The sequence below is a fragment of the Petaurus breviceps genome, unplaced genomic scaffold (assembly GCF_028583685.1).
Source record: "Petaurus breviceps papuanus isolate PSGF00001 unplaced genomic scaffold, PetGlider_PUasm1.0 120, whole genome shotgun sequence".
Classification (NCBI taxonomy): Eukaryota; Metazoa; Chordata; class Mammalia; order Diprotodontia; family Petauridae; genus Petaurus; species Petaurus breviceps.
Genome location: NW_027185627.1, coordinates 2,280,569 through 2,300,261, shown reverse-complemented (window position 1 = coordinate 2,300,261; position 19,693 = coordinate 2,280,569). Strand labels below are relative to the sequence as shown.

At 41.4% G+C, this 19,693-nt stretch overlaps 1 long non-coding RNA gene across 1 annotated transcript in view; it reads left to right on the top strand.

Moving 5' to 3' along the window:
• The window catches only part of LOC138162662 (uncharacterized), a 47,301-nt gene extending 33,276 nt beyond the window's left edge, over positions 1-14,025 (top strand). Inside the window, exons 3-4 of the long non-coding RNA XR_011168688.1 lie at positions 11,902-12,043; positions 13,255-14,025. This is a non-coding gene — a long non-coding RNA (uncharacterized lncRNA). The remainder of the gene's footprint in view (positions 1-11,901; positions 12,044-13,254) is intronic.
• Positions 14,026-19,693: the final 5,668 nt, after the last annotated feature.

Here is a 19,693-nt window from a genome sequence, read left to right as displayed (position 1 = left end):
CCCCGAGTGAATGCTGGGTGTTCAGAAACAATCTTTCATTTTTGTTTTTGTTTCCCCAGCGCTGTACAACCCCAAATCACTCTGGCTCTGAGGGATTGGCCAACAGTAGGTCCCAGGCTAAACCCTACTTCATTATTGTTTGGACCCTGATTGACTCAGAATGAATGTAGATATCAATTATTTCTGTTCTGGTTAGAAACCCTGAAGGTCTTCCCCTTCCAGATCTCTCTCTCATCTCTGTCTCTCTCTTATCTATCTATCTATCTATCTATCTATCTATCTATCTATCTATCTATCTATCTATCTATCTATCTATCTGTCTATCTGTCTATCTGTCTATCTGTCTATCTGTCTATCTGTCTATCTGTCTGTCTGTCTGTCTGTCTGTCTCTGTCTGTCTGTCTATCTATCCATCTATCTAATTTTTGACTAGGTAAAGAAACCATTCTCTGCCTCAATTCTTATTAAGCTTAAATCACTGAATGGGTGTTGCCTCAGTCAAAATGAAACCTGTTAAAGACCTTAGCTTGAAAAGGCCAAGGTCTCCCACCACATCCTGAGCCACCTCCAGTCATCCTGATCTATATCTGGTCACTGGATCCAGAGTTCAGAGGAGAAAGTGAGGCTGGTGACTTTGTATAGCCCTGCCTCACTTTAGCCCAATTCACTTACATGTCATGACATCACCTCCCTGATGTCATGGTAGAAGGACAAACAGTAACCTAGCAGGATGCCTGGTAAATAGTAGGTGCTTAATAAATGTTTTAAAAAAATTATTTGGGTTGCATTGTCAGTATTGCCAGGAGTTTTCCATGCTGTGGTAATGTCTCTATGTGGCTCTCCGAGGATGCTGACACCTGGGAAGGGGGCTCAGGGGACCATTTGTATGCCTGGTTTTCTTTCCTCCTGGAAGGAGGTAAGCAGGAAGAGATGACATTTGGGCCAGGACATCTGAGAAATGTTTACAAAAGCTGTGGTCATTAATCTTTTTTGCTCTGTAAATCGGCCAAGATCTGCATTCTATAAGAGGTCTACACTTCCATAATTCAATGCCCATTATGGACAAGGAGCCATGTCAGAACAATGGATAAAAAAGTGAAAGTCATACCTGTCCAATCAAGGAGGTTGGTTCCTGTAAATGGAATGCTCGGCACTCCAAGAAAGACCCAAGGCAATTCCTTTAGAATATTTATTCAGAATATATGTATATATAGGCAAGTGAGAAAGAAACCGGAGATAACAGAGTTAGAGGCTTAAAGATGGAAGAATAAGAGCGACTATGATTAATAATGGATACATATATACATATATATACATATACATACATACACACATACACATACACAATACATATATACACATATATATATACATATACATACATACATACATACATATATATTTACAAGCATCACCGTTGAGGGGAAGCACCAACACCTGACCACACGAGCTGGGGAATCCCAGTACAGCCCTCACGGTCCCGAATGGGAGGGTCCCAGGCTGGATGTCTCCTCCATGGGTGAGATTCCAATTTGGGGTCTGAATCTTACAGTTTAAGTAGTGCTGAGAACAAAGAAGGCATACTGCCAGGTGTTTTTAGCAATCTTCGTATCTGGTGTGAGAGGCCTGGGACAGAGGCCAATCCCTCCAAGCACTGCTCCCCGCCCCCCCCCCCCCCCCCCCCCCCAAGAGTGATGTTTCCTTGGAATGGCTAGTTCCAGGAGTTGGGCAAGGACCTGGCTAGGGTCCCAGGAGAGGAGCAGCCCTCAAGTTCTCAGGATCCCTGTTCCCAAACAGCTCAGGGTAATAGAAAGGTCATACTGATTTGGGGCCTTGGTTTTTATAATCTTATTTCTCACAGAGGGGCTTACCTTTCAACACCTCTGGGAGCTTAGCATTTGATGGAGGGCATAGGTTTCCTTCCCAGGCAAATATGATACAAGATAGCATGTGATGGGGGCAAAGGAGAAGTTGAAAGAGTTTTAGGAAAATCAGAAGAAGGAAAGATCACTTTTAGCTAGGGGGTGACATAGGGAAAGCTTCATGAAGGAGATAAGGCCTGTGCTGGGCCTTGAAGGAAGGAATAAATTCTGATGGAGAAGGGAAAGGAGGTTATGAACTATATTGCAGGCACTGGGGGAATGGTCTATGCAAATACAGGGAGAAAGGAAAGTACAGAATAAATCTGAAGTTATTATTAACTAAAAAGAAGATAATCTGTTTTGGAAGCAGATAGGAGGCAGTCATGTCCAGGTCTGTCCCCAGGAGTTGCACTATCATCATGGTAGAGCTGAGTCTAGAGGGTAGTTTAGAGTTGCAAGTAGGGCAGGGCCACTTGGACTTTATTCTTGAGCACTGGAATTTAGAGGTTGCTGACAGTGCTTACATTTCTTTGACAGCAAAGAGACAATAGAGTTTAATACCCAGTTAGCAAGAATTATTAGTTAATACAGGAAATGACCACCTGGTTTACTTCCTTACCATGGACAGCTACATCCCAGGTGAGAATCTGGCTGCACTTTTCTTTCCCCAATCTTCATCCCAGACAGCTAGCTTCCCAACAGCAGCTTTATGGTGTTTTGGGGTCTCTATTACTGTCTCCCCACCACCACCTCTTAGTAGTATCTAAGGGTCTCTTCTCTCCCTCAAAAGGAATGTGACAAATGATTGATTTGAAAATTAGTTTTGTACTACTTACTGTCCCAGGTATGTTTTATCAATCTTAGGTCAAACATTCATAGCTATTTATAGCTCTGGTTTAGAAGAAGATGTAATGGGGTGGTGGTGGGAGAAAAGTTCGTTCAAGAGTAACAAGTCATAATGAGGAAGTATATGGCTGAGAAAGGACTGGTTGGGGTTCTCTGACAATGGGGGTGTGTGTGTCTGTAACACTGGGAGGGAAGTCAACACCTATGGTTTATTGTTGTTGTTCAGTCATAACCCTATTTGGGGTTTTCTTGGTGAAGATACTGGAGTGGTTTGCCATTTCCTTCTCCAGCTCATTTTACAGAGGAGGAAACTGAGGCTGACAGGGTAAAGTGACTTGTTCAAGGTCACACAGCTAGTAAGTGTCTGAGGCCAGATTTGAGCTCAGGAAGATGATTCTTTCTGACTCCAAGTCCAGCACTCTATCCCCCGTGTCGCCTAGCTGCCCCAACATCTATGGCCAGATTATGGTTATTTTAGAATGATTTCCATTGTTACTTATATTTAAATCTCAAATCTACCGGTTACTGTCTGTGTAACCTCGAGTGAGTAAGGTTATCTCTCTGAGACTCAGTTTTCTTATTTATAAAATGAGACCTGTTGGACTGGATGACCTCTAAGGTCCCTTCCAGCTTTTTATCTGGGACCCTATGACCTATAGACTCATTCATCCTGCACTGAGCTGTTTGTTTAATTGTATCTGTTTACCTTGGTTGCTAATAAAGTTCTTTTGGAAAAGCCCATTAAGTGAATTAAGGGAGAAGAAGGGGGCATGTCTTGTGTCCCTGTGGTTCACAGTTTGGGCATGCTGGGTGGTCTGGAGTTTCAGGTGTGTGGTTGTCCCCTATCCTACCAGGCTCTTTCTTTACAGGGAAATTTTCCAAACTCTACTTATAGAGTGACCTTTGAGTTCCCTCCTAATGCCAAACTTCTAAGATTCCATTCACTAAAGTCCACAAAAAGGATTTGGGGAGATAAATTCCTGGCTGAAATAGCCTAAATAAGTTCCTAAGCCAAAGCAGCATAGTTTGAGGACATCTCTGACCTTTGGAGGTTGACAGTTATATGACAATCTTATTCTCCCTCACATTGGTCTCCTAGCTCTCATACAGAATCCTGATGGGAGGGGGATGACCTGGGGCCATTTCTGATATTCTTTTATTCTCAGTTAGTTAGGCTATTAGTTTATACAGATTTTGATTAATAATGGAGGTTGGTGGGGGAACCCTGGAGCAAAAGTCCAGGGTTGAAGCCCTCTCCAATGAGGAGTCATTATTTGTAATGTAATTTGTAATGCAAAATGGGGCTTTAGGACTCTCCTCAAACCTAGAGGCCTTAGGGCATTTGGACCTTTTCCTGTTATGCTAATCTGCCTCAGGTCCCTAGTCTTGTTGAGCCATTTTCTGTATCACTTTTAAATCAAATTCACATTTGAGAGATAGAAAGAAATGCAGCCACCATTTAGTCAAGCCTGTGTCAGAAATAAGAATCGTTTCTGTAACATTCCTGTTATTAAGCTTCCACTTGAAATTTCCAATGAGGGGGAACTTACGACCCCCTTCAGCAGGCTCTCCCCTTCAGTACAATGCTAATCATTAGGAAGATTCTCCTCACATTGAGCCTGAACTTGTCACTGGGTAATTTCCACTCATTGCTATGATTTTTAGTCCCTGGGGTTAGGTAGAACAAGTATAATCTTTTTTTTTTCTTATGGTAAGCATTTCTGATATTTCAAGATATTGATGTCTGCCCAGTACTGTACCCTTTATCTCCCGCCTGTTTCAGTTAAACACCCAAATTTCCTTCATTCAGTCCTCATATGACATGGGTCTACCATCTCCAGTTGTCCTGATCTATATCTTGCCACTGGACCCAGATGGCTCTGTTGAGCTCCGATTTGGGAAAGCAGATTCACATATGAAAGAATTCACTTAGACCTTCTCTTTTAGCCAATGGGAGCTTTTTAGTTTACGTGAAAAAGCATCATGGACCTCCTTAATAAGAAAGCTAAATAAGACCCCGATATTTGGGGGAGTAAATGTTTATGTTCAGGGTGTTCAGGATGATGATGTAATTTTTAGGGTTTTTTTAATGGGGGTTGGAGATTTAGGAACAGGATAAGTAAAACAAGGTGAGGAAGGTGGTTGCTTGAAGGATAAGGAAAATTGTCATGACACAGGATGGGGAAGATGAATGATAGGATAGGGAATACAGGATAAGGGGGACAAAAGCAATTCTTTCTGTACAAGTTGTATGATATTTCAAGATTAGAGGGAAAGGGCATTAAGACACCCTGAAGCTACAGATTAAGCCTCAAACCCCCTCAGGGGGCCTGGGAAAGAAACCCTTACTATTAACCCTTAGAGCACCATTTGTATTCACATCAGCTCCAGAGGAGAAAGTGAGGCTGGTAACTTTGCACAGACCTCCCTCACTTAAATTTAATTCACTTGCAAGTCATGGCATCCTGATGTCCCGGTCCTCTTTGAGAATGAAGGACAAACAACAACATATGACACGGTCTCCATTTCCTTTATTCCTCTCACTGCCCTCCTTTGGGTACCCTCCAATTTGTCAGCATACTTCCCAAATGAGGCATTTAGCTCTGTATGTGCTGTTCCAGATATCAATCAGTCAATAAGCATCTATTAAGCATTTATGCTGAGCCCTGAGGATGCAAGTAAAAGCAAAAAGAAAGACAGTTCTTGTCCTGAAGGAGTTTACATTCTTTTTTTTTTTTTAAGGCAATTGGGGTTAAGTAACTTGCTCAAGGTTACATGGCCAGTTTTTTTTGTGTGGGTGTTAAGTATCTGAGGCCTGAACCAATCTGGGTCTCCAGACTCTGGGGCCAGTGCTCTTGCTCACTGCTCGCCCCAAAGTGGACCTGGGAGGAAGAGTTTACGTTCTAATAGGGGAAGCCAACACATAAAAGAAGGTATAAAAAAAGACACAGGGACATTGTAAAGAAAGAAGCCATAAGGGTAAAGAGTTGGACTGAGAGGAATGAAGAAGTGAACATGGATGGAGGCTCTTCCTTAAGATGGAGATTTCAAGGGCTAAGGACAGATAATGGGACAGGCCTTGGAAAAGAAATCTCTTCTAGATGAGGAAGCTGTTAGCGAATGGTGGCAAAGGTTTTCCAGGGTGAGAAGGCTGCTAGAGAATAGAGGAAGGAGAAGGTAACTTTTTTTGCCATCATCACTGCAGAAGGGATTGGCCAATAATAGGTTTTAGCCCAAGCCTCACTTACTCACTGCTTAAGTTTTGGTGGTTCAGAGTGAGTGTAAATAACAATTATTTCTGTTGTGGTCAGAAACTGAGTGTCTTCCCCTCCCAGATGGTTTCTTTTGGGAAGTCAAACTGGGCCATTTTTTCCCTCAATTCTTACCTAGCCTTTGATCACTGAATGGGTGTTGCCTTAGACATCAAGACCTGGGAAAGAGTTTAGCTTGAAATGGTCACGGTTTCTCACTTCGTCCTAGGTCCAGTAGTCCTGACCTGTGTCTTGACACTGGACTTCAGTGACTCTGGAGGAGTTAGTGAGGCTGATGATTTTGCACAGCCCTGCCTCACTCAAACCCAATTCATTCGAAAATCAAGACATCACCTTCCTAAAATCATTGGTACCATTCAAGAATGAAAGATGAATAAAAAAACAACACCACAACAAAACAACAACTTGGAAGGGATATTTGGTATTTTCCCTTTTCCCCCATGGGTTACAATAGTTAAAGAATTCATCACCAACTAGACAAGCTGAACTTGGTGAGGAGCTTCTTTGAACTTGGAAAAGCTGGTCCTCAAAGAGCAGGTATTGTGTTACAGGACTATACCTGAAGACTTTCCAGTTTGCAGAAGCTCCCAGTGGTTGTGGCTCACTGATTTAGCTTAGTCTTGTGGCCTTTTCCCCATTTTCCAAGGTCTTTCAAAGATCATTAGTGGCAGCTCAGCATTCACATCTACCTTTTTGTTTTTTTTAAAGTACCCTAAGAGACACTAAAATCATTCTAAATTTGATTTCTATTGACATTACTTTAAAGAGGTATTCAGCTTCTTGTTAACATCTGATCATAGAATGACTTCAACTTGTTGAGAGAAACTGGGTACTTTTGTAACATCTTACTTTAATTCATTTCTATTCAGCTCAATAAACATTTATTAAGCACTTAATATGTGCCAGGCACTGTGCTAAACTTCAGTGATACAAATAAGAGAAAGAAAGACAGTTCCTGCCCTCAAGGAATTCACGGTCTAATGAGGGGAAGTTATTGTTGTTGTTCAGTCATTTTCAGTTGTGCTCTCTGTGTCCCAATTTTAGGCTTTTCTTGGCAAAGACACTGGAGTGTCTGCCATTTTCTTCTTCAGCTCATTTGTCAGATGAGGAAACTGAGGCAAACAGGCTTAAGTGCCTTACCCAGGGTCACATAACTAGTAAGTATCTGAGGCCACATTTGAACTCAGGAAGATATGTCTTCCTGCCTGCAGGTCCTGTTCTCTATCCACCGTGCCACTAATACACAAAAGGAAGCTGGAAAGGGGTGAGGAACATCAGAGAAACGTCTTGTTTGATGGAGTTCAAATCAAGTAGAACTGCAGATAGAAAATGGAGAGTGACTTGAAAGTCCAGATCCTGCTCTCTATAGAGAAAAGCTTTGGGAGGAATTTAGTGACTCACTCTACAATCCTCCAATCAGAGTGGAGAGGAGGCTGAATTGGGTAGGTGGTGAATATTAGTAGGCTAATTGGGTAGGCTGCATTAACAGCATGCTGATGAGATTTCAAGTGATCAGCTTATCTTGGGAGGGGTATCTTGTTCAGTGACGTTCAAACCAACCAGAGCTGCAAAGATGGAAAGGCTGGGTTTCAGCAAACTCAGTAAGCCATTTGTCCTCCGTCCTCTCCAGTCCCAAATGACATTGTCTCTAGAAAAACTTCGGAAACAAAATAATGATTGAATTCTGCTTTTTCTCCATCACTGGTGATTATCATCCCATGCTGACTGACCAGTGGGTCTACCCTCTATTTTTTTAACTTCCTCTTTTCTCTAATGTAACTAACTAAAAAACAAAGCAAAACAAAAACTCTTTTATGTTATCCTTGTTTCTTTGCCAGCCTTTGCCTATTTAGAGCTTTAGACGTGATATTCTTGTGGGTATATACTTCAAAAGAAGGAGGAAGTAGACAAGATCTCTCAATACCTCACCATACTTTCATATTCTTTCTCTATTATTTGACCTTATTTTCATCTTCTGTACATATCTTTAAAAATCTGAGTTAGTTGATGAGTTAGCTCCCTGTGCAGCCACAATAATCTCTTTAGACAGCTTGACTTTTTTTCTCTTCAATGGAAAATTTCTGTTTGGTCTTCTGAATTTACTTATTAAGAGCTCCCTATCCTTCTAAGGGGGCATTCCTTGCGGACTACTGTTCTTTGCCATCTTTGCTTTGAACTCTTGAATGTATATTCTTCAAGTCTGTGGTGGACAATGATTATTTTGCCTGACTTTCCTCTCCTTTACTGTTATTGATTCTAAAAATAGAGTGGGCACTTGCCCCCAAGACTCCCATCTCTTCAACTTCAGCAAGATATTCTTCCTTGTTGGTCAGAATCATGTCCAGAATAGTTGTTCAATTCCCCAACCACCATGTTAGCTTCTTTTGTCTTCTGAATAATTCAATTATTTTGAGACAAGTCAAGAATGTATCAACTGTGCTGTTTTGTCAGAGAAAGCAAGTTCTGGCAGCTATCTGGATTTCCATCTCTACTGTATTATATTGTGATGCTAGGTCTGAACATCTTGTCTATTTCCTCTGTCTTTCAAAGTGGTCCACAATATACGTCTTTTTTATTTAATATTTTATTTTTTCCAACTACATGTAAAAGCCATTTTTAGCATTATTTTTGTTTTTTTTTTTTCAAATTTTGAGTTCCAAATTCTCTCTCTCTCCCCTCCCCCCTCATTGAGAAGGCAAGAAATTTGACATGGGTCATATGTGTGTAGTCACGAAAAACACATTTCCATATAAGTCATTCAGTGAAAGAAAACAGAGACAAACCCCCTTCCCCCCCAAGAAAAATAAAGTAAAGAAAAAATATCTTTGATTTCTATACAGGCTCTACCAGTTCTCTCTCTGGAGAGGGACAGCACCTTTTATCATAAATCCTGCAGAATTGTCTTGGATCACACAATATACTTCTCCACTAACATCACTTCCTTTTCTTTCTCTACTGATTCTTACTATATGCTCTCTGCCATGCTTTGCAACATGGGTTACTGGAATGACTATGTTCTCTTAATGTTCATTGGTATTCCACTGTCCCTTTGATCTATTTCATTATGTTTGAATAACATGTACCCTTCAAAATTCATATTCCAGAAGTTATACCCACTCCACCAAGACTCAGTGATACCTGAGAAATAGAATGGACTCTTTTGTGCTACTCTTTTAAATTCACCTTGTTTATTGCCCACATTTTGTGCATTTGTATGTAGACATCTAATTCTGTTTTGTTGCTGCCTCCTTTCTTGGTCATTGTCTCCTATGGACCTTTGGACCTTTTTTCTGCTATTCTTTTTATGTGCTATTGCTACTTTCTATCATATCTGATCAGGAAGGTACAGGTGGGCAATTCTCCAACTGCCTCCATTTTGAGTTTCAAGCCCTTTAGATGAAATCCTTCTAAGATTTATGACCCTCAATTACACTCCATCAATGGTCATTCCAATATTTTAAGCCATCTATAGTCCCCAAATCCAAACTCCATTCTCAGACACCAAATTATTTTTTGCTTTTATTCTGAAACATTTTATTTTCAATTGCCAGCAGAACTGAAAACATCGTTAGTGCCCTTATATTTTCTTGTGTAGAATGTCATTATCCTGAACCATGATTTCTAGATTCCTTCTGGAAAGGCTAATTTGTCCCTATATGGATAGTGGTAGGAGTTGTGGATAGTTGTCACCATTTTGAGCCTGCCTCAGTAACTTCTCCATCACATCCTGGATTGCAGGCATATTACCTTTTACCTTAGTTCACCAAATAGTTGCTTGATTACTCCTCAGTAGAGAGTCACCAACCGCTACTGCTTTCCATGTATTCCTCTGATCACTACTATATGTCTTTTCTCCCCACAGTAACTATGTAGCCACATTATTATTCCTTGGAGTACAAATCGCTGCTTCTTCTTCCTTCCTCTACATGCATGACTTCAGTCATCTAATACAGGATCATAAGGAGTGTACTGAGACTTGACTTGGAGTCAGGACATTATCACAAATCCTGCTTCAGGCATTTAATATTTGACCCTAGACAAGTTGCTTAACCTTTCTCAACCTCAGTTTCTTCATCTGTAAAATGGGGATAATAGTAGCAGTCCTTCAGAGGGTTGCTGTGAGGATCAAATGAATCGATTTACAGGGGTAAATTTTAATTGGGTAAAGTTCTTTGGAAACCTTAACACACTATATAAACATTACCACCACCACCACCACCACCACCATCATTTAGATCAGAATGGAATTATTACAAGTTTATCAAATTTATGGATAACATGGAAGTTGGGAGTGGTGGTAGGTGATATACCAATGAACAGAACTGGGAACAAAAAGGCATTCAACAGGCTAGAATGAGGCAGTAAATCTAGCAAGATGATATTTAATAGAGATAAATGCAAAGCCCTAAACTAGGGTTAAAGCAACAAACTATATGTATGAGGTTAGGGTGGAGATATGGCAAATTAGCAGTGTAAATGAAAAAAATTAGGAAGATGGGTCATCTAAATAAACAAAAAACTCCACGAGTCAAGTAGACTCATAGTGGTCAGAATGAGGGAGGCGTAATCATCTCCCTGTCCTCTGCCCTGGTGGGAACACATTTGGAGTGTTGTGTTTAGATCTGGACATTTTAGGAAGGGCATTGATGAGTTAGAGTATGTCCAGAGGATGACAAGGATGGTGAAGGCCCTGGGGAGCATGTTTATCAAAATGGATATTTAGCCTGGAGAAGAGAAGATACAAGCAGAAGGCTTGATCAATGTTTTCAAGCATCAGAAGGGCTGTCTTGTTGAAGAAAGATTAGACTTGCTTTGCTTGTTCCCAGCAGGCAGAATGAGGAGTAATGGATAAAAGTTACAGAGTGGTAGATTCTAGCTTGATATAAAGAAAAATAATAATTAGACCTTTCCCAAATGATCAGAGATGTCCAAAAGCACAGCAGGCTGTCATCGTGGGCAATTCATTCCATATCTCTGGAATGTCTTCAATCAGATGCTGGATAACCATATGACAGTGATGTCTTTTAGGGTATTTCTGGTCAGTTACAGGGTTATACTAAATGATCTTTGATGTCCCTTTTTAACCTCGAGATTAAAAAGATTCTTTTTAAAGACAGGATGGAACAGATGCTTTCCTGATGTCCTTTCTATAGTGAAAATCTAGGATGCTAATTTGGAGCTTAAAAAGAAAAAAGGATGTTGAGAAAAAAGTTAAAAAAAAAAACCTATGATGCCATGATTTCCTCCTTTTTTCTCCCTTTCAGTGATCCTCTTGCCTCTTGGATCCCCACTAAAATGTAAGCTACTTTAGGGCAAGTCAGAGACAGTTTTTAATTTCTATCATTGCACAGAGCTTTATATATACAAGATATTTAATAAACATCTGTTGAATTTCATTGAGTTAAATAGTAATGGCTAGAGGCTTGTATTTAGTTTGATTAACCCTTCCTGGAAAAAACAAACATGGGCTAGGTTTGGCCTAGTTCCCCTTTGACCAGGGGTTATATCGATCTGGTGTAAAGGAAAGAAAATAGGATTTGGCTGGCAAAGAACTGTGTTCTAGTTCTGCCGCTCCCTCTTCCTTGTTATGTGAATGTGAACAAGTCACTCAACTTCTGTGAGACTCCAACTATAAATCTGGGATAATAATACTTCCATAACCTACCTCACAGGATTGTCAGAAGGAAAACATTTTGTAAACTGTAAAGCACCCTATAAATCTGAGCTGGTTGTTATTACTTAATTCTCCACTTGGGCAGAAGGAAACCATATTCAGTGCCTAGCACAAAAGCCTTTTGAATAAGGAGAATAAAATCTGGAATACACAGGGAATACAGAATAAGTAATCAATTTCAGCCAATTAATGTCTGATAAAAACTAATCGCCCTCCTCTCCCTTTCTCATTACTGAATGACCTCCAGCAATCCATGAAATTCACAAACAGGAGCTGAGTGTTCAGCCTGCCTAATGACTCTGAATGAAACCGATGGCCACTGAATTCATCAGAGAGAGCTCTGCCCTCATTGCCCGTGGAGATGTGGTTTGGATCATCCCTGTCTGCAGGTTTGCTTCCAAATAACAAACAGGCCAAAGACAACTGGGGATAGGGTGGGAGTGTTGCCTGTGGTGAGAAGTTGGGCTCCATATCAGAGATCAGGGTTCACACCGAACAGCAGAAGCATCAATATCTTTCAAGGATGACAGACTCAGAGGAAGACAATGTAAGACTGAAAGTAAGATATACGTGCTCCCCTTGCTAGTGTTTATGCCTCATCATCATCATAATATGTGTGAATGTTAAGATTTGCAAAATGTTTCTTTAAATTTTAGAATAAATATTTCATTTTATCCTTACAATACATCTGGGAAGCAGGTGCTAGCTTTATTTTTAGAGCTGTGAAAATTGAGGCATACAAAAGATAAGTGATGTGACCATGGTCACACAGCTAGTAAGTTTCTGAGACTGGATTTGAACTGAGGTCAATCCTGACTCCAGGTCAAACACTCTATCCACTGAACCACTTAACAGCCTCTAGTCTAAAGAGCCCTTAGTAGAGAGCTAGAAGACCCATTATATATCGTGGGGTCATAGATTTAGAACAGGAAGAGACCCTAGAGGTCATCTAGCATGACCTCATTCTTTAGAAGAAGAAACTGAGGCCCAAAGAAGGTAAGATCATAGTCTGAGGATTGGAAGATCTGATCTAGCCCTGTGGTTCTTAGCCTGAGTTCAAGATTTCAGGGGGTCCCATGAACCTGGATAAGAAATCCATCATGTCTTTGTTTTCACCAACCTCTAACTGAACTTTTGCATTTCCTTCCATTATGAAGGTAGTCAACAGACCATTATTTTGAGAAGTGGCCCATGTGACTCATCAGGTTGTCAAATAGAACCACGACACACAAAAAGGTCAAGGATCTCTTATAATAATCCAACTTCCTCATTTGACAAATAAAGAAACTGAGATCCAAATAAGTAAAGTGACGAGTCTGAGAGGCAGCTGGATGGTATGGTGGAGAGAGCAATGGATCTAGAGTCAGGAAGACTTGAATTCAAATCCTACCTCAGATACTTAGTAGCTACTTAGTAGTGTGACCCTAGCAAGTCATTTCACCTAGCCTCAGTTTTCTCAACTGTAAAATGGGGATAATAATAGCACCTATTTCCCCGAGTTGTCATTGAGTATCAAATGAGATTATATTTGTAAAGCATTTAGCATAGTGTCTGACAAATAACAGGTGCCATATAAATGTGTGTTTTCTTCCTTTCTAAGGTCACACAGGCATATAGTAGCAGAGTTGGGATTGAACCCAAATTTTCTGACCCGAAATCCAGCATGCTTTCCACTACATACCATATTTGAATGCCTTGCTCAAGACAATACAAAGAACATCAGGATTCAAGCCCAAGTCCTCTGACTTCAAAGCTGGAGCTCTTTCCATCATTCCATGTCATTGTCATCAAACCCTCAACATTAGAACAGCTTTGACAAATGGTCTTTGACAAGGTCTCTGCTTGAAGATTTTCCAATGATGGGGAGTACATATTTCCTAAGAGAGTTCCTTCTCCTTTTGGATAGCTCTGGTTAACAGAGACAACTCTAATTTATAATTTTTTTGTAGAATTATAGAATGTCAGAGGGAGAAGACATTTGAAAGATTATCTTGTACAATACACACCTGAATCCCTGTGTATGTCTTTATATGCAAGGTGCCTTTATATACAGGCTACCTGACACACAGTAGGGATTTCAAAGATGCTCGCTGACATAGTAACAGTGACATTGTGGGATGATCAACTTTGATACCTCTTCTCAGCAATACAATGATCTAAGACAATTCCAAAAGACTTGTGATGGAAAATGCTATCCACATCCAGAGAAAGAATTATGGAGTCTGAATGCAGATAGAAGCATACTATTTTTTCTTTTTTTTGTTCTGATTCTTCTTTCACAACATGACTGATGTGGAAATAAATTTAATATTATTGTACATATATAACCTATATCAGATTGCTTGCTGTCTTGTGGAGGGGGAGGGGAGGGAGGAAGAAAAATTTGGATCAAAATTTTACAAAAGTGAATGTTGAAAACTATCTTTACATGTAATTTGAAAAAATAAAATGTTATTAAATGAAAAAAAAAGATGCTTGCTGGTTGATTGATTGGATTTGGGGTCAAAGCACCTAGATTCACATCTCTGCTCACACCCCCAATGTGACCTTGGGCAAGTTATTTAACTTCTTCAGATGTCAGGATCCTCATCTGTGAACTCGGGAGGAGCTAAATGATCTCTAAGAGCCCTATAAACCTATACTCCAGGAGTATAGATCAGGCTTTAATCTAGGGCAAAAACAAGTGACAAGATCCTGTTGATGTTGTATTGTCAGAGACAGTTCAAATGGAATGGATATCAGGTGTGGGAACCTTTTGATAGCTTCATTAGCTGTTCAGCTCTTTCCTTTTCATCCTTAATGGGACACTTCCCAGGAAGTCCCTCCTACTTAACTTGGATCTGACATTGAGAATCTGCTTTGTCCTGCTAGCCCCCTTTCGATTCTTCTTCAGTCTCGTTCAGGCATTCTCCCTCAGCTCCCCTAACTCGTGAAACAAACAAGGTCTTTCTGTATGGTTCATCAGGCATTGCCTCCAGAATCCATACTGGACTTCGTCCATAAGAGCTCTTCTCTAGTGTGGACAATTTGTCCTTAGTGTTCCCATAAAATCTCTAAAGACTTTAGTCATCTCTTTCATGTCTAGAGATGAAATGTTTGCATTTGTTGATGATTAAGTTTATAATAAAAAAGAAAATTGTTATTTTAACAAAAGTGCATTCCATCCCCTGTGCCCTATTGCTCAGACAGTCTAGGCACACAGATTTGGCTGCCTCCTTCCAAGAAGCCTGTCACTGTTTATTTAAACTCCTACATAGTGTAGCTGGATAATTCTTTATCTCAAAATTTCCTCAGTTGTGGTTTAGGCTCTTTTCTTCTTCCATTACCCTGGACATTGAGGGAATTCAATTGGATTTGGAATTTGAGGACCTGGATTCGAATTGTGCCTTGAATGTTGGGGGGCTCAGCTGTATTTGGAATCTGAAGACCTGGATTCGAATTGTGCACTGAATGTTGAGGGAGCTCAGCTGGATTTGGAATCTGAGGACCTGGATTCAAATCCTAGCTCTGCTACTTATTAATCTGTGTGACTTTGGGCAAAATATTTCACCTCCTCCGGGATTGTTTTCTTTTCTGTAAAATATGTAACAATGTTAGACTAGGTGACTTGTAGGGTCCTTTTCAACTCTAAGTCTATGATCCTAGAATTGTGAGAACCAATCTCTATCTACTGACCTGAAGGTCACATAAGTCCCCATTTCCTTCCCCTTTTCTGGAAATTTGTGTTTATCATTCAGGGAGGATCTGGTGAATACAGATTCTCTTTCAATGACAGGATCATAGAAATTGAGCTGGGATGGTCCTAGAAGTCATCTAATCTAACCCACTAATTTTATTTTATTTTTTTGTTTTTGCTTTTTGGAGAGGGGAAGGTAGGGCAATTGGGATTAAGTGCCTTGCCCAAGGTTGCATGGCTAGTTTTGTGTTGTGTCTGAGGTCTGGATTTGAACTCAGGTCCTCCTGATGCCAGGGCCAGCACTATATTCACTGTGTCACCTAGCCACCCCCACCCCCTCATTTTATAGAAAGGGAAACTGAGGCCCAGAAAACTGAAGTAACTTGCTCTAAATTACCCAGGTAGTAAATGACAGAGCCAGGATTTGAACCCAGGTCCTCTGACTCCATATCCATCACTATATCCATTACCTTATCTTTTAGGCAGTGAATAAACGTGTCTCTGAGGGAGAAGGGCAGGGTGAAATCATGGAAAGAGAACTGGATTTAATGTCAGAAGGCCTGAGTTCAAAGCTAGCTCTGCCCCTTATATACTGTGTGACCTTGGGAAGGTGGTATCACCTCTCTGGGCCTTTGTTTGCTCATCTGTGAAATGAGGAGAAGTAGCCTGGCATAGCAGTCTCTTTCAAAGTCAGAAAGACCCAGGATCAAGTCCTGCCTCTGACATACCGATTGTATGTTACAGGGAAAGTCACTTAACTTCAACCTTCTAAGCCTATAGGAGCAAAGTACCAATGTGCATTGGTAGAGACAATTTTCCCAGTGAGATTTCTCTATACATAGGAAATCGCAGGTCCAAAAAAATGATCAGGGTGGGCACAAAATCTCTAAGGCCCCTTCTAGCCCTAGCTCTTTCTGGATAGGCGTGGCATCCCCACATCTGGCCACAGGGGTGACTGAAGCCCAGACTTTGAGCCCCAGACTTTGAGCCCCAAAGCCTCCTGCCTGGGGGAAGAAGAGAGGGGTAGGAAATGAACAGCATGGTCAGGCCCTTGTGCTCCCTGGGGATTTGCAGATAATGAGCCTGGGCAAACAGGGTCTATTCAAAGGGCCCCGGCCTTGCTAATGAACAACCACGGTGTCTCACTCATCAGGCGATCACAGCCTACCTGGCCCTGAGGCCACAGCCCCGCCTCACTCAGTGCTATTTGCAGCCTCCAAAAAAAAAACAGCTAGCTAAGCTGAAAACTGTTCTTCTTGGTTCCAGACTGAGTCTCTAAATAAAGCATCCTGGGCTTGTTCCCTGTTACCCAGTATTCTCCAAAGCCCTGGAATGGTCCTCTCTACTTCCTGTCCCCCTCCCCCTCCTCTTCTCATCTCCCCTCATTTCCATCTGTTGGCAGAAGCCCAGCCAGGGATAGTTGTTGACAGTTAGGCCCAATTAAAAATTCTCTGTTTGGTGCAGAGGGGTCAGCTCTGTTTTTACAGCAATAAGGAGAACTCAGACTAGGGAGTGTCCTGCTATGATATAGGAAGCAGCTCTCCATTTAGGACCCAACATTGGCATGGGCCATTATGAGTTGTGGCTGAGTGAGGAGATCTGGCCCTTGACTTTGCCAATTCAACTGGACAGGGTGGCAACACAGGGGACATCAGCTATTGCCAGAAAAGGTCAAGCTTGGACAAGCTAGATTGCATCAGACAAGTTGTCATTTCCCCCACATGCCTGGTGGCATGCTCCCTGATCCTGTGCAGACCTCCCTGGCTTGAAATCAATCTCCGGCCCACCCCCTGGATTTGGGTGTGCCCAGGAAACCTGGCTTCCCAACCTGGCCTGACTTCTGCTTTATGCCCACTTGGATTTTTGGTCCAGACAGTAAGCTCCTTTTCCAAAGAGAGGATTTTCCCTTACTTTCCACTTGGTAGAATGGCCCAATATGAAATTCTGGTGCCATGCTGGTGAGACAATTGCATCTCCATCTCTGGCGGGGTCTAAACTCTGACATTAAGGATGAGATATTGGGGAGCATCATTCCTAGTCTGGGGAGTACTTCATGTGGAATTCAACGTGCTCCCGAAGGAAGGTCAAAGATGGGTCAGTCAGTGAGACTGGGGTGTTTATTAAACACTTATTATGTGTGAGGCTCTGGTTTAAGCCCTGGAGATAGAAAGAAGGATAAAAATAGTCCCTGTCTTTATCTTCTGATGGGGGAGTTATATAGAATAACTCATAGAAATGTAGGGGCAGAGACTTAAAACCAGAAAGGACATTAGAGACCAGCAAGTCCAGCCCCTTCGTTTTACAGAAGAGGAAACTGAGGCTGAGAGATTAATCAATCAACCCAGTATTTATCATTGCACTGACTATATGTTAGACACTGTGCTAGTCATACAAATTTAAAGGAGGAAACATCCCTACATGCAAGCTTATATCCTAATGAGAGAGACAACAAATTCTCACAAAAATATGTATAGCATATAACGTGAATATATTCACAATAGTTATATACAAAGCATCTCATGATCAAAGTAACTTTAGAGGGGAAGACCCTAGTAGCTGGAGGAAGTCCTCACAATTGGAGACATTCTACTTCTGGTCAGTATTTCAAAAGTCACGCCTTCCCATACCTTTGCCCTTCCCCCACTGGCCCCTGCTCCCACCATCTGGTACAGTACAGTGGGGACTCCACCGTGGGCAGGTTAACAGTTATATATGATCTTGCCCTATGCGGTCCCTAGGCTTCTGGCCGAAAGAATATTGCCTCATTCTTTCCCCTTGAGGGGGTAGACATCGGTGGCTCATGCTCAGGAAATTCTACCTTTGTCTTTGTGTGTTTCTTTGTGTCTCTTACTCTGTGTGAATCTGTCCTTTTTTTTTTTTTTTGCTTGTTTCTGTCTCTGACTCTGTTTCATTGTCTCAATCTTTGACTCCTGTGTGTGTCTGACTGTCTGCTCCTTTTGCCTCGGCAGAGGGAAGAATGAGAGGAACTAGGTCCCTCTTGGTTAAAAAATTCAGTGAAGAACCAAGGATGTCAGATGTAACCCCTTCTTTTTCCATGTATTGTGTGTGTGTGTGTGTGTGTGTGTGTGTGTGTGTGTGAGATCTCTGTTCAAAGAGATTTGCTTTAATCTCAGGCACTAGATGCTTTTTTTGGCTAATTGCCCTCATCCACTGGAAATTCCCTACTTCCACTTAGATCCAATAATTAACGAATCACACTTACAATAGTAGTCAAGACCAAGAACAATTTACTTACATTTACAAGTCTTGTTGCTGTCAAGTAAAAATGGGGAACTGGCCACTGTGGGCAAAGTCCTTTAAGCGTGTACAGTGGACTCTGCTTGTTGCTGACACTCACAGGGGGCTTGGTGAACCAATTTTTGGCCTATATAATTTGCATAATGAGAAAAAATATCAACAGCAACACTCAACACCTGCGGTTTAAGTAAATCACCTTATCTCCCTCCTTAACACCCTCTCTCACTTCCCATCTACTCTTCTAAGAAAGGGGAACTGAGACAGTCAAATGTTTCCTTGCAAATCTGTCTGTCAAAGTACGGTAGTTGTTAGAGTAAGATTTCTCAACCAGTAACTGTACTTTCTAGGAAAGCTACTGACTTCTCAGAGTGTGAAGGGCTTGACTCAGGAGCCAGATGATCCCTGGAACTCCTTGCCACAGGCTAGTTATTTTCAATAGACTGGTATGTAGGTATCCTTGAAAACATCCATCTCCCTTTTCTTCGGTCTCATGGCAGAAACAGAGAGACGGAAAAGAAGATGAGGATTGTCATCATCTGCAGGCTAAAGCCAGAAGTTATTGTTGTGCTTTCCCTTCATTTTCAAAGAGAACTATGGCATCAGGGAGACGATGACATGACTTGCAGTTGACTTTGATTTGAGTGAGGGAGGGCTGTGCAAGGTCATCGCCTCACCTTCTCCTCCAGAGTCATCTGGGCCCAGTGACCTAACATTTATCAGGGTGACTGGAGGTGACCCAGGATGCATTGGGAGACCGTGGTCCTTTTAGGCTAAGGCCTTTTCAGGTATTCACTTAGAGTGAGGTGATGCCTATTCAGTGAATAAGCATCTTTAAGAGGCAAGTCAAGGGACGGCCCCTTTAAATAGAAAAAATAAAAAAATCAAGCTGGGAAGGGGAAGACCCTTAGACTTGCTGTTCCAAAGAGAAATAGTTATCATTGACATTCATTTTAATCTAGGAGGGTCCAAAATACCAGCATAAAGTGGAGCTTGGTCAGGGACCTATTGTGGTCATATCTATGAGCTTCAGAGTGAACAGGGTTTAAGGAGAAAGGAAGGAAGGAAGGAAGGAAGGAAGGAAGGAAGGAAGGAAGGAAGGAAGGAA